The sequence below is a fragment of the Tamandua tetradactyla genome, chromosome 12, assembly GCF_023851605.1.
Source record: "Tamandua tetradactyla isolate mTamTet1 chromosome 12, mTamTet1.pri, whole genome shotgun sequence".
Classification (NCBI taxonomy): domain Eukaryota; kingdom Metazoa; phylum Chordata; class Mammalia; order Pilosa; family Myrmecophagidae; genus Tamandua; species Tamandua tetradactyla.
The window spans coordinates 48459407-48472742 of NC_135338.1; the positions used below are offsets into that span (position 1 = coordinate 48459407).

The following is a 13336-nucleotide window of genomic DNA, read 5'->3' on the forward strand; positions in this document are numbered from 1 at the left end:
CAATTATCATCTTGCCCTGTGGGTTTTTGTGGGAAGAAACAGTTTCTGAGTAATATACTTCCAGGAAAACTAAGCCATGGAAGAAAACAGAAATCAGTTTCTGTTTTCCCTCTAGTAATGCCACTGTTCTCCCACAGCACCAAGACAAGGGACAAAATGTTTGGATCTCAGTCTAGGTTGGCTCAATTATTTGGGTGGTCCCATGGCTGGATTTGGGGTGTGGGGGAAGTTGGGGCGCAGTATAGGCTGGAGAAATGAGAAGGTGGTAACAGAGGCTTTCCTTCAGGTAGAACAAGCTGGGAACATTAGAACTGGATATAAACAAAGCAAAAGGAGCCCAAGAAGCTCTTGCCACCAACTGGCTTCTGATGACTTTCCTTTCAGCAGGAGATGACCATCCCAGCAAGTACAATCACATGAACCAAGGAGAGGTTCTTATAAATAACCACGACCATGGTGGGGCTTAGCTCTGTTCAACTCTGGCTAGAAAATAATCCCCAACTTTTTATGAAGAGAAAGTTGGTGGTCAAAAGAAGACTCATGCCTGAGTAGCACACATACAATGCTTGCATTTGCTAATTATGTGCCACTGTTAAATCTTTGCCAAACTAGGTGCAGTTCCGTTCTGGTTGCTTGGCCAAGGGTATGAGTCCAGAACCAGACTTTATGCAGGGGTAGCTTTATGAGTGCAACCAGTGCAAAATTTAGAAGGGGCCTGCATTGGTTTAATGCTCTGCTGCGGCCACTTTGAAATTTTTAATAACTTTTTTAACAAGGGACTGCATTTTTATTGTGCCCTGGGTGCACAAAAATTGTAGCCTCTCCTGGAAAATGAAGCCAGGCTCTATTGCTTATGAAATGTGAATATTTGGGCAAGTTACTTAACTTCTCTTGGCCCCAGTCTTCTCATCAGTAAAATGAGGATAATAATACTACCTACCTTATGTGGCTAATGTGAGGATTAAATGAGATAATGTTTGTGGCGCACTTTGCACAGTGACTGGCACCTAGAAAGCACTCAGTAAATGTTAACCACAATGCTATTTTCAAAGCCATGAGGTAAGCATCCAATCCAGTGCAGTTACATTGGCAAGTATAACCTTGAATTGACATTGCCACACAAGCGATCCAGTCATTGGGTGCCACCTGGAACCTGACCAGGGGATGTCTTTACCCAGGGCACTCAATCAGAAAATGCCCCCATGACAATAATCTAATCGCATTTCATAGCTCTTGGTAAGAACTTAATCTTTTGCTGCCCTTCCACAAATGATGGTTTGTGGAAAAGCATCTTCTCCCAGAAATTAGTGTGATTCCTCCAGCTTAGAAAAGCTAGCTTCTGGGGGAGTGAGGGAAGATGCAGTTGCAGAGTCAACAATAACGGACAGGAGAGGCTTTTCCACGTCAGAATCAGTTCCTGAGAAAGAAGACAGGGTGCAAAGAGCTTCCACGAAGACCAAGCAAAGCCTGATTTCCCTTTTGGCGAGGCTACTGGTTTTGAGGAAGTGCCTGAATGTATTCCCTTTTGCTATACACTTGTAAATCTGTGTATGTATCTGAAGATGAGGAAAACTTTTTTAAAAGGAAGTGCTTTGATAACCGTACATAAGGGACCACTGATACTGAGCATTCTCTCTGCTTTTCAGGAAACACTGCTGTTCTTACAATATCCCTATACACATTCTAAATAATGAATACATTTTGTGTATCTGAAAAGTATATTAACCTCATTATTCTCAGAAGAGCTTTCTGGAAAACAACTTAGTGAGCCTTTAAAAGGTCCATGCCCTTTGACACACCAATCCCTTGGGAATCTCGCCAACGGAAACAACCAGAGATGAAGACCACACTTCACGCACAAAGATTTCCATCTTGATGTGACACAATTACAAAACCAGAAACAGCCCAAGCCTCTAGCAACCTGTGATTATGGAGTGAATAGTTGATCCAATAAAATCCATCAAAGGTTATGTTTCCCAAAGACCTTCAGTAATATGGAGAACTGTTTATAATATTATGTCACAAATTATATGATCCCAAGCCAAGTATGTATTTGTGTATTTCACAATTAATGAAAAGACAGCTCCTTGGCTCTAGCTGCTTCATTGACTGACTCCAAAATTGTAGAAATTTTCTCAGGAAGAACTGGAAGAATTACTGAGTTGTGAGTTTTCTTATAAGCCTTGCTACCATATGTGATAAATGAATTAACCACTGAGTAATTGGAAAAGAAATAATTTTCCCACCTCATTATTCTTACTCACATTGTACTAAGGTTGTCCTTAGAATTCTCAAACTGCATGACTTTGTAAAGAGTCTCCACACTAGAATTTAGCCAGCTAAACTGGTTCAATCTATAATATGCTAATTTTAAATTGTGAGAGAGGATGAGAGGGAGAAAATAACAAGGACCCAATCTCTAGGCTTAATGCTGCACCATGATACTAGAGCGCACTTGTGGTTTGGGGTGGATTTTACTTTTGTTTTCGTAGTAGTAGCTTGTTCCACATCCACCCTCCTTCTGATTTTGGGGAAGTCTCCATCCCTATCATCAGTGTGACACAGTGACCTGTCTTCCACTTTGGAGGCACCTGCCTCCCAGACTGCCAGGACCCAGGCACACCTCGATGCTTATCCAGTAAGACGGGTCTGCCTAAGACTTTAAATCACCATCAAGGAGATGGTGACTACAGGGCCAGCTCAGGCCAGGCATTGGCCATGGAGATCAAAGGATACTTGCTGGCCTTCCATGATCTTTCACACATTAGTGAGTATTAGCTAAGATTTTTTTTTGCAAATGATAGAAAACCCAACAGAGGCCAGATTAAACCCAAAAAAAAAAAAAAAAAAAAGAATATGTACTGATCCCAGTAAATAGAAGCAGAGATAACATTTATTCTTAATGCGTCATGGGCATCTCAATACAGAGCTCAAATGATGTGAGCAGGAATCTATTTATCCTTTGGTCATTCTGCTTCTTTATTATTAGCTGAATTCTAGGGAAAGCAAACCATCAAGGGAAGAAAATGGCTGGCAGTGTCCTAGGCTTGTCTCTCTCTGGATTTATATCTAGTAACAAAGAGAAGAGGCCACTTCCCCCAACAGTAAAACAAAAGCCCCCAAATTGATATTATTATTAGCTTAGTCCAGATCATACGTCCATCTCTGAACTAATAATGGTGGTTATGGGAATGCAAGGTGCTGGATTTCTTACTTTATACAAAGTGATCCTTCCCCAGGGACCTGGGGACCAAGAGTAGGGAAAAGGACCATTGGATTCTAGTTATCAGGACACAAATAAATGCAATGCATGCCAGGCAATGGAAAGCACAGAAACTCACTAAATAGAGTAAAAGTCTTTTCACAAACTCAAAGATTCCAGGTGAACACATAAGAAAAAGGCAGAAAATGTTACATGTGAAATGCTCCCCAATTACATAATATAATATGGGTCATTATACACAGTTGTTCATAAAATCAAGTTCCTGGAATCCTAACTGATCGAAACAAATACATCTTCAGCATGCACTTCAAAGTAGATAAGGTATTTTACAATGTATTATACGTGCCGCTAATTTAGTCATTTCATAAAACAAGAAAATTTGGATTTCCCTTTTTCTTTCTTCTTTAATATACACCTGTGATGGTTAAGTTCTGGTATCAACTTGACCAGGCCGATGATCATTCAGTTGATTGCATCTGAGGCTGATTATATCTGTGATCAACTAAGGCTCATCTCCCACAAAAGAGATAATCCAATCAACAGCAGAATTTTAAGCAAGGAGAAAGGCTTTTGCACTGCTTCTTCAGCCAGCAAGTCTCACCTGTGGAGTTCATCCAGACACTTTGTTAGAACTGCCAGCTTCATGCCTGTCATACAGATTTTAGACTCTTCCATCCCCACAGCTGTGTGAGACATCTTTATAAATCTTATATTTACAGATCTCTTCTGCTGGTTCTGTTTCTCTAGCGAACCCTAACTTACAGCTTGGTACTGGGAGTGGTTCTTGAGAAACAGAATCTTAAAAATGGGTTTTCACAATTGGTTTTCTACTCTGCCTAGACTCAAAAGCACTAATGACTCTGTTTGCAATAATCAAGATGATACTGACAGTCCATGGGGTGAGTTGGCAAGAGAGATACTCAAAACATCACCATTAGATTCTGCTAATTGTATGCTTACACAAGACAAGGCTATGGATAAAAGTGTTTTGATATCTTTATGAAGCTTTGTGGAATTAAGAGGTATAATTATGTCAGCTTGTTGTTACTAGATATGCTGGATACAATGATGAGGGAAAGGGATGAGCTGAAGGCTTCAAATTTGCACCTTAAGCACTGTATGAATGCTGTAAAAGCTTCCATGTACATCTTGAAAGAAAATCTTATTTCCTGTGGTCGCAAACTTGAGATCTCTGAAGATCAGATAGAGAGCTACATTGTGTGAGTAGGAGATTTACAACACAAACTAAAATCTCAACCTTACAGGGTGTCTGCTATTAAAGTAAGGACTTTGATTGGAAAAGAATGGGATCCTGAAATGCGGGACGGGGTTATATGGCTTGATAATGATGGCGATGGGGAGATGGAATCCCTGGAATCTGCTGAACCTTTGCTAGGCAACCTGGATTGGACTGCCCTGAGAACAGAGCTTTCCAACCTCCAGCCTGCCTTGAGGAAACAGCTTCCCGGTCTCCATTCTGCCCAGAGGACTCTGCCATCCAACCTCCATCTAACGAAATTAACCCTTCAGTACCTGCTAACCCTGTAACCACCTCCCCTGGGGAAACAGCCCTCCTTCCTCTGTCTGGAGTGACTAATCTTGTTTTACAGATGAAATACAACAAAATGCCCTGAGGTAATTGGCTTGAAAGACACTTCTATTGCTTTTCATGACCCACCCCCATCACCCCTCTTTTCTTCAAGACCTGTAACTAGATTAAAGTCCCAACAGGTCTGTAAAGGTGAGGTACAAAGTTCACCTCACTATACTCCAAAAGAATTGCATGAGTTTTCCAATCTGTATAGATAGAAATCTGGGGAATACATGAGGGAATGGATATTAAGGGTGTGGGATAAGGTGGAAGGAATATAAAGTTGGATAAAGTTGAATTCATTGATATGGGCCCACTAAGCAGAGATTCTGCATTCAATGTTGTAGCTCGAGGGTGAGGAAGGGCATTAAGTTTGCTTGGATGGTTGGCTGAAACATGGATCCAAACATGGCAGACATTACCTGAAGTCTAAATGCCAGAACTCCCTTGGTATAATGTAGATGAGAGGATCCAAAGGCTTAGAGGAATTGGAATGTTAGACTGGATTTATTATAGAAGACCTGCTCACACACCCCAGGAATGTCCAGAGGATACATCTTTCACCAGAACCTTGAGAAATAAATTCGTGAGACTAGCTCCATTAACCCTGAAGAGTTCTGTAGTTTCTTTTCTCTGTAGGTCATATGTCACTGTGGGAACTGCTGTCAATGAACTGGAATCCTTAAACACAATGGGGATGATCACATCCCAAGTTGGCAGAAGCCAAGTGGTAACAGTTGATCACCATAGACAAGGTGGATGTGGCTCTTATAATGGACAGCAAACTCAAAGCAGTAGTCAAAATAATCTGGCTTGCAAAGACTTGTGGCATTGGCTAGTAATCATGGGGTACTTACAAGTAGAATAGATGGGCAGCCTACTAAATTCTTATTTGAGCTATATAGGCAGAATTCTAAGTCTAAGTTTAATTCTAATTCTAAGTCTAATATAAAAACAGAGTCATGACCTTTAATCAATTCCCAGACTTGAGACAGTTTACAAACCCAGAGCCTTTTGAATGGAGGAGGGCCTGGTATCCTTGGGGAAGGACCCTTTTACACTGCCCATACTTTACAATGTTAACCTTCCTCCCAGTCTTCCTGAAGGAGACACATAGCCTTTTACCAGGGTGACTATGCCCTGGCAGAAGGAAATGACCTGATATTTCAGGGATTATTAGACACTCACTCAGAGATGACATTAATTCCAAGAGACTCAAAACACTACTCTGATCCACCAATGAGAATAGGGGTTTATGGAAGTCAGGTGATGGATAACGTTTTAGCTCAGATCTGTCTCACAGTGGATCCAGTGGGTCTCCAGACCCATTCTGTGGTCATTCCCCCAGTTCCAGAATGCATAATTGGAATTGACATACTCAGCAACTAGCAGAATCCCCACACTTGTGGAGTGAGGGCTATTATGGTAGGAAGGGCCAAGTGGAAGCCACTAGAATTGCCCCTACCTAGCAAAATAGTGAATCAGGAGTAATACCAGATGCCTAGAGGGATTACAGAGATTAGTGCTACTCTTAAGGACTTGAAGGATGCAGGGGTGGTGATTCCCACCACATTCCCATTCAGTTCTATTTGGCCTGTGCAGAAAACAGATGGGACTTGGAAGGTGACAGTGGATTACGGTAAATTCAACCAGGCAGTGACTCCAATTGCAGCTGCTGTTAAAGATGTAGTATCATTGCCTGAGCAAATCAAGACATTGCCTGGTACCAGATGCGGAGCTGGCAAATGCATTTTTCCCAATAACTGTCAATAAGGACCACCAGAAACATTTCGCATTCAACTGGCAAGGCCAGCAGTATACCTTTACTGTCCTGCCTCAGGGGTGTATCAACTCGTCAGCCCTATGTCATAATATTTTTCACAGGGACCTTGATTGTTTCTTCCTCCCACAAGACATCATATAGGTCAGTTACATTGATGGTATCATGTTGATTGGATCTAGTGAGCAAGAAGTAGCAATATTCTAGACTTATTGGTAAGGCATTTGCATGTCAAAGTTCCCCCTAGTGGGAGGAATTTCGAACAGTGCCTTGGTTGCTCATTTTGCTTGGAGGGAGAACTGGTCAGAGATGCTTTTGTATACTGACTCAAGGACTATTGCTAATGGTTTGGCTGGATAGTCAGGGACTTGGAAGGAACATGATTGGAAAATTGGTGACAAAGAGGTCTGGGGAAGAGGTATGTGAATAGACCTTTCTGACTGGACAAAAAACATGAGGATAATTGTGTCCCATGTGAATGCTCTAAAGAAGGTGACTTCAGCAGAGGAAGGTTTTAATAATCAGGTGGATAAGATGACCCGTCCTGTGGATACAAGTCATCCTCTTTCCTCAGCCACTCCTGCCATTGCCCAATGGGATCACGAACACAGTGGGCATTGTGGTAGGGATGGAGGTTATGCATGGGCTCAGCAACATGGACCTCCACTTCCAAAGGCCGATCTGGCTACAATCATCGCTGAGTGCTCAATCTGCCAGCAACAGAGACCCACACTCAGTCCCCAGCATGGCACCATTTCCTGAGGTGATCAGACTGCTACCTGATGGCAGGTTGATTACATTGGACTACTTCCATCATGGAAGGGGCAGCAATTGTTCTAACTGGAACAGATACATACTCTGGATATGGGTTTGCCTTCCCTGCACACAAAGCTTCCACAAATACTATCATCCGTGGACTTACAGAATGCCTTATCCAACATCCTGGTATCCTATACAGCATTGCTTCTGATCAATAAACCCACTTCACAGCAAGTGAAGTGTGGGAATGGGCATATGTTCATGGAATTCTCTGGCCCTACCATGTCCCCCATCATCCAGAGGCAAATGGGTTGATAAAATGTTGGAATGGCCTTTTGTAGACCCAATTATAGGGCCAACTAAGTAGCAATACTTTGCAGGGCTGCGGCAATGTTCTCCAAGAAGCTGCATATGCCACTGTCTTGTGCTCTTTCTCCCACAGGCAAGATCCATGGATCCAGGAATCAAGGGGTAGAAATGGGAGTGGCATCACTCATTATCATCCCTAGAAGTCCACTAGGAAAATTTTGCTTCCTGTCCCTGAAACTTTAGGCTCTGTTGGTCTACAGATCTTAGTTTCAAAAAGAGGCATGCTCCTCTCTGGAGATATAACCCTGATTCCATTGAACTAGAAGTTAAGACTGCCACCTGGCCACTTTGGGCTTCTCATGCCACTAAATCAACAGGCAGGAAAGGGGATTACTGTTCTGTCTGGGGTGACTGAGCCTGACTATCAAATGGAAATAGTACTGCTACTACACAATGGAGGTAAAGAAGAGTTTTCCTGGAGTACAGGAGAACCCCTGGTGCATCTCATTACTACCATGTCCTGTGATTAAAGTCAATGGAAAGCTGTAACAATCCAATCCAGGCAGGACTACCAATGGCCCAGAAGCTTCAGGAATGGAGGTCTGGGTCACCCCACCTGACAAAGAACCATGACCAGCTGCAATGCTTGCTAAGGGTCAAGAGAACATGGAATGGGTAGTAGAAAAAGCAAGGATAAATATGAACTATGACCACATGATCAGTTACAGAAATGAGGACTGTAATTGTATGAATATTTCCTCCCTGTTTTGTTATGAATATGTTTGCATTTGTACATCAGCAAATATCTTGTTTTCCTCTTATCATATGACATAAGTTGTGTGGTTCATGTTATAATATTTAATTCATAGGATATAAAGTTTAAGAGCGAATGTTAACTAAGGACTTTCTCCCTCTTCTGGAGAGGTGTAGTGTGCTGCCACTTGTACACAGGACAGTGGAGTATTATTAAGTGAAACATATGTCTGTTATTGTGTTCTGTTTGGAAATTAAGCATGTGTCAAGGTGATGTATATAGCTGCCAAGTTGACAAGGGGTGGACTGTGATGGCTAGGTTCTGGTGTCAACTTGGCCAAGTGATGATGTTCAGCTGTTTGTTAAGGTAAGCACTGGCCTAACCATTGCTGCAAGGATATTTTGTGGCTGGTTGATAAACTGGAAGGCTGGTATATTAAATCATCAGTTAGTTGATTGCATCTGTGGCTGATATGTCTGGGATCAACTAAGGCATTTCTGCCACAAGGAAATAATCCAATCAGTTGAAGACTTTTAGGAAGGAGAGGTTTTTTCACTGCTTCTTCAGCCAGTGATCCTCTCCCATGGAGTTCATCCAAACTCTTCATTGGAGCTGCCAACTTCACAGCCTGCCCTACAGATATTGGACTCTTCCATTCCCAAGGTTCCATGAGACACATTTATAAATCTTATATTTACAGATATCTCCTTCTGGTTTTGTTTCTCTAGAGGATCCTGACTCATACAATGCCAGTGTTGCACGAGTTCAATATTAGGTACTGGAATACTTTTTCCAAAATGTACCACTTGAAGTAGCCCCAAATTTCTCAAGTTTAGTTATTTTACTATAACTCTTCCTAAACTGCGTGACACATTACTCCATCTTAACAGACAGACTGTTAAACAAAATTAAACCTGACATTAGTCTTCTCTAATCTATAGTGATATCTGCAGGTGTTGAGATTAAAAAAGCCTTTTTTTCCCTTACAGCAAGTGGTGCCAGACCACCCTGCTTCCCTTGTTGGGTGCAGTGAGACTGTGTTTTAATATGACCTCACCAGATCTGGAGTGTCAGAAAAGGCTTCTAGGTCATGGGTGGAATATATTATCGCTAATATGTGTGATAATTGATATTAATATATTTGCAAATTTGTCAGTGTGAAACTCATAGGCTACATGATTAGATTAAAAGGCTTTCTAAGTAGGAATGACAGTTCTCTTTCATCCCAAATTTTCTTGAAGCACATAACTTCCTTGATTTCATCAATGTAGAAACAACACAGGTCCTGAATACTAGATAAAAAACAAAAACCTATGTCTATAAAACAAACTTTAGTTCCTGCGCTGGTTTTAAACTATTATATACCCCAGAAAAGCCATGTTCTTCTAATCCATTCTTATGGGTGCAGACCTACTGTGGACTGGACCTTTTGATTAAGTTGTTTCCATGGAGATCTGACCTACCCAATTCAAGGTAGGTCTTAATCCTCTTTACTGGAGTCCCTTGTGAGTGGATAAAAAGACAGTAAAAACTGAGAGAACTCAGAGACATTTTGAGAGAGAAAAGAAATGCCCAGAGACACTTTGGAGAGTGCCAACACAGAACACTGAGAGAGAGGGAAATGCCCCAGAGATGCTAAGAATGGGCCTGCAAGACACAGAGAGCTCAGAGAGGTGTCCCCGAGGAACAAGCAAGGACCCACAGAGGCTCAGAGAAAAAGCCACTGGAATCAGAAGGTGAAAGTAACGCAACGTGGGAGCAAAGGACCAGCAGATTCCTGCCCTGTGCCTTCCTATATGACAGAGGAACCCTAGATGCCATTGGCCTTTCTTCAAAGTCAAGGTTCTTTTCTCAGGATGCCTTAATTTGAACATTTCCATGGCCTTAGAACTGTACATTTGTAACCTAATAAATTCCCTTTGTAAAAGCCAATCCATTTCTGTTATATTGCATTCCAGCAGCTTCAACAAACTGAAAACATGTACAATCGGAAGTTAACTATAAAAGCTGTGATTCCACTAAAGAAGGCATATTCTCCAAGGCCTACTTAAGACATAGCCATGAAGGATAAGGGATGGGGAAGAACCATCTGGGAGGCATGGGTGGACTTCAGAAAGCAATACACAAGTTCCTCCCAGAGGATACATGGGATATGATGAAGGAATCTCCCTTCTGAGAGAGCCAAGGGTCCTCTCAATTTCTGTCCATCACCACTATGTACCAGTGACTGGCATGCGTCTCCCATTCTTCCCTCTTCTGAATGAGAATTTTATTGCCGTGCTGCTTCACTATTGTGTGGGGGCAGAAAACCTTCAAAATCATTTTCAACAGAGCTGGGAGGGGGATATAATCTATAGAGGTCAACAAATGTGAAAGGACTGCCAAAAGAAGGTGAGATGGGGAAGAAGACTTTGGGATAAAATACAACGACACACAATGAATAATGAGAGGGTCTCCCCGCAGCAGCAGATCTCAGAAAGGGCCAACAAAAATCTAATTACGAAAGTGAGAAGCTCATCTCAACCTTCAAAAAAGAGATCCTTCGTTGCACTGAGTGTAAAATAAAGGATGAAGACGTTTAGCAGCAAAAGCCCTCCTCAACCTGATCTGGTTCAGAAAGATAGACGACACAGGCCTATAAAAAGAATAATGTGGATGGATCGCATTTGCAGGAAGCACTGTATCATTAGCAGCAGCATTTGCAGGAAGCACTGTATCATTAGCAGCAGAAAAGAAGAGAGTCTTGGGATACGCAACCCAAGGTTACTCTGGTTTCTCCTTGCTTTCCTCTCCCCAACCACACTGGACCATTTGACAGGTAGATGAATTTGTCCGTGAATAGTCAACTTGTCCAAGGTCAAGTAGTAAAAAACAAGCTGCCTGACATAAATCTAAAGCAGCCAGAAGAAAAATACAAAAAGAGCAATAAAACTTGCCAACAGATGTAAAACACTCCCTGGAGAAAATGTTGCCCAAACCAGATATAAATTGTAACAAAATATGAAGCAAATCACCTCAGTCTTACTGGGAAATCACAAAGCAGAAAGGCAATAAATCAGTGAGAAAAAGGAGCAGACAACAAGTAGAGATGAAATGTGAGCTAACAGAAGTCAGAAAAGAAACAGGAAGTTGGAAAAATAACCTTAATGATCAGAAAAATGAAAACAAAATTGGAAGGCACACAGGGGACAAAAGGCACTGTGAAAATCACAAAAAGAACAAAGAGAATAAAATTAGCAAAACAAAAGAATAAAATTTAAAAGCTATGAAGGAATAGGGAAAAATGATAGCCCTAGAGGTTAGGCAAAGAAGTTATAATACATAAATAGTTGGAATCCCAAAGAAGAAAACCAAAACCATACAATAGAGAAATGTTTACAGACAGCATTCAAGAAAGTTTTCCTGAAATAAAAGGTCCCAAACCTAATAGTGTTATTGGATGAAAGATACAGAAATAATCTTGGGGGGCCTAGCAAAAAGATCAAATCATTTATAAAAGAGAAAAAAATTTGCTGGCATCAATTTTCTCCACAGCAGTACAAATGTAACAACAGTAAAGCAACACTTACAAAACCCTTTGAAAAGAAAATCTGGCTCAAGGATTGCATTTCCATTTGAACTGTTCTTCTAGTATAAAGGCTACAATTTTGAGGATGCCAAAACTCAGGGAACACTGCTCCCATGAGCCATTCTTAAGAAACTACCTGAAATTGACTTTCAGTCAAACAAGAGAGGACAAAGGAAACCATAGCACAGGACTGAAAATAAATATTGACAAGATTTAACTCTAGAACTAAGACTAAAGCAAATGAATTAGGGTAACAAAACAGGATGTAAATTATATACCCCTGTGTTAAAGAATGATATGGTGAACAAAAATTGATAAGAGAAGGAAAACAATTGACTTGCTCAGTAAGTTCCCTGACTGCATTATATATAATAGCTGAAGGTCAAGAGTTATTATTTAAGGCTGGCTAATCAAGCATAAGCATATTTAATAATTTAAAAGTAAACATTAAAAAGATGTGTTGATTAAAATTGTATAGTGGACAAGCAGAAAGGATGTCATCACTTATAATAGGGAACTAATAGATACTGTTTAAAGAATAGAAGACTAAGTGATTATTAAAATTATACTATATACAATTACAAGTATATATACAATTTAAAATATAACCATTATATCATATACACAATTATATATGGCTGTATGTATGTAATGTATAATAGTATATAAATATTTATAATTATGCAATATATAAATTACATAAATACAAATCTTGAAATACAAGCTATAAACTCCCAAAACAAAACTAACAAACTCTCCCAAGCATCAGAACACACACACACACACACACACACAAATAAGAAAAAAAACTGCAGGAAAAAAGAATAATCATTGTTCAGTGTATGATCAGCTGTGAAAAGCATTCAGCTAGTCAAAACAATGAAAATGTTTAATTTTGATCTAATCAAGCTACATTGGGAAGTTAGGAGGGCAGGAAGAAAACATTTGTTTCTGAAGTGAGGCCGATAAGAAGAAAGAGAATTAACTCCTCCTCTTTCACAGTGAGAAATGAAGAAATAATCCCTAACAGTGACGTTCAGGAAGCGGCAATACAAGTATGATATTTAAAGACATGGAGATGAATATCAAAATAATCAATCAAAAGAGATGAAAGTAATTGCCTCTGGGGAGGTAAAAAAGAGACTGCTGATTTTCATATCAAGTCTTATAGAATATCTCGATACGTTCACATATAACTTTAATAAAAAAGACAATTTTTTAAGAAAAAGGAATTTGAGCTCAACTAAGAAATCTGAGTTCGAATAACCAATGCACATTTTTCTCTCTAACCTTTTCACTAGGTCTTTTCAAACCAAAGGCTCTCTGGCCTTCCATTCTGAAAGAGAGTCTCT

The 13336-nt window shown here is 40.5% G+C and overlaps 1 protein-coding gene across 1 annotated transcript in view; it reads right to left on the reverse strand.

The window, feature by feature from the left end:
* The window catches only part of KCNK10 (potassium two pore domain channel subfamily K member 10), an 89853-nt gene that overhangs the window by 45040 nt on the left and 31477 nt on the right, over nt 1-13336 (reverse strand). The gene's annotated exons all lie outside the window — the stretch shown is intronic.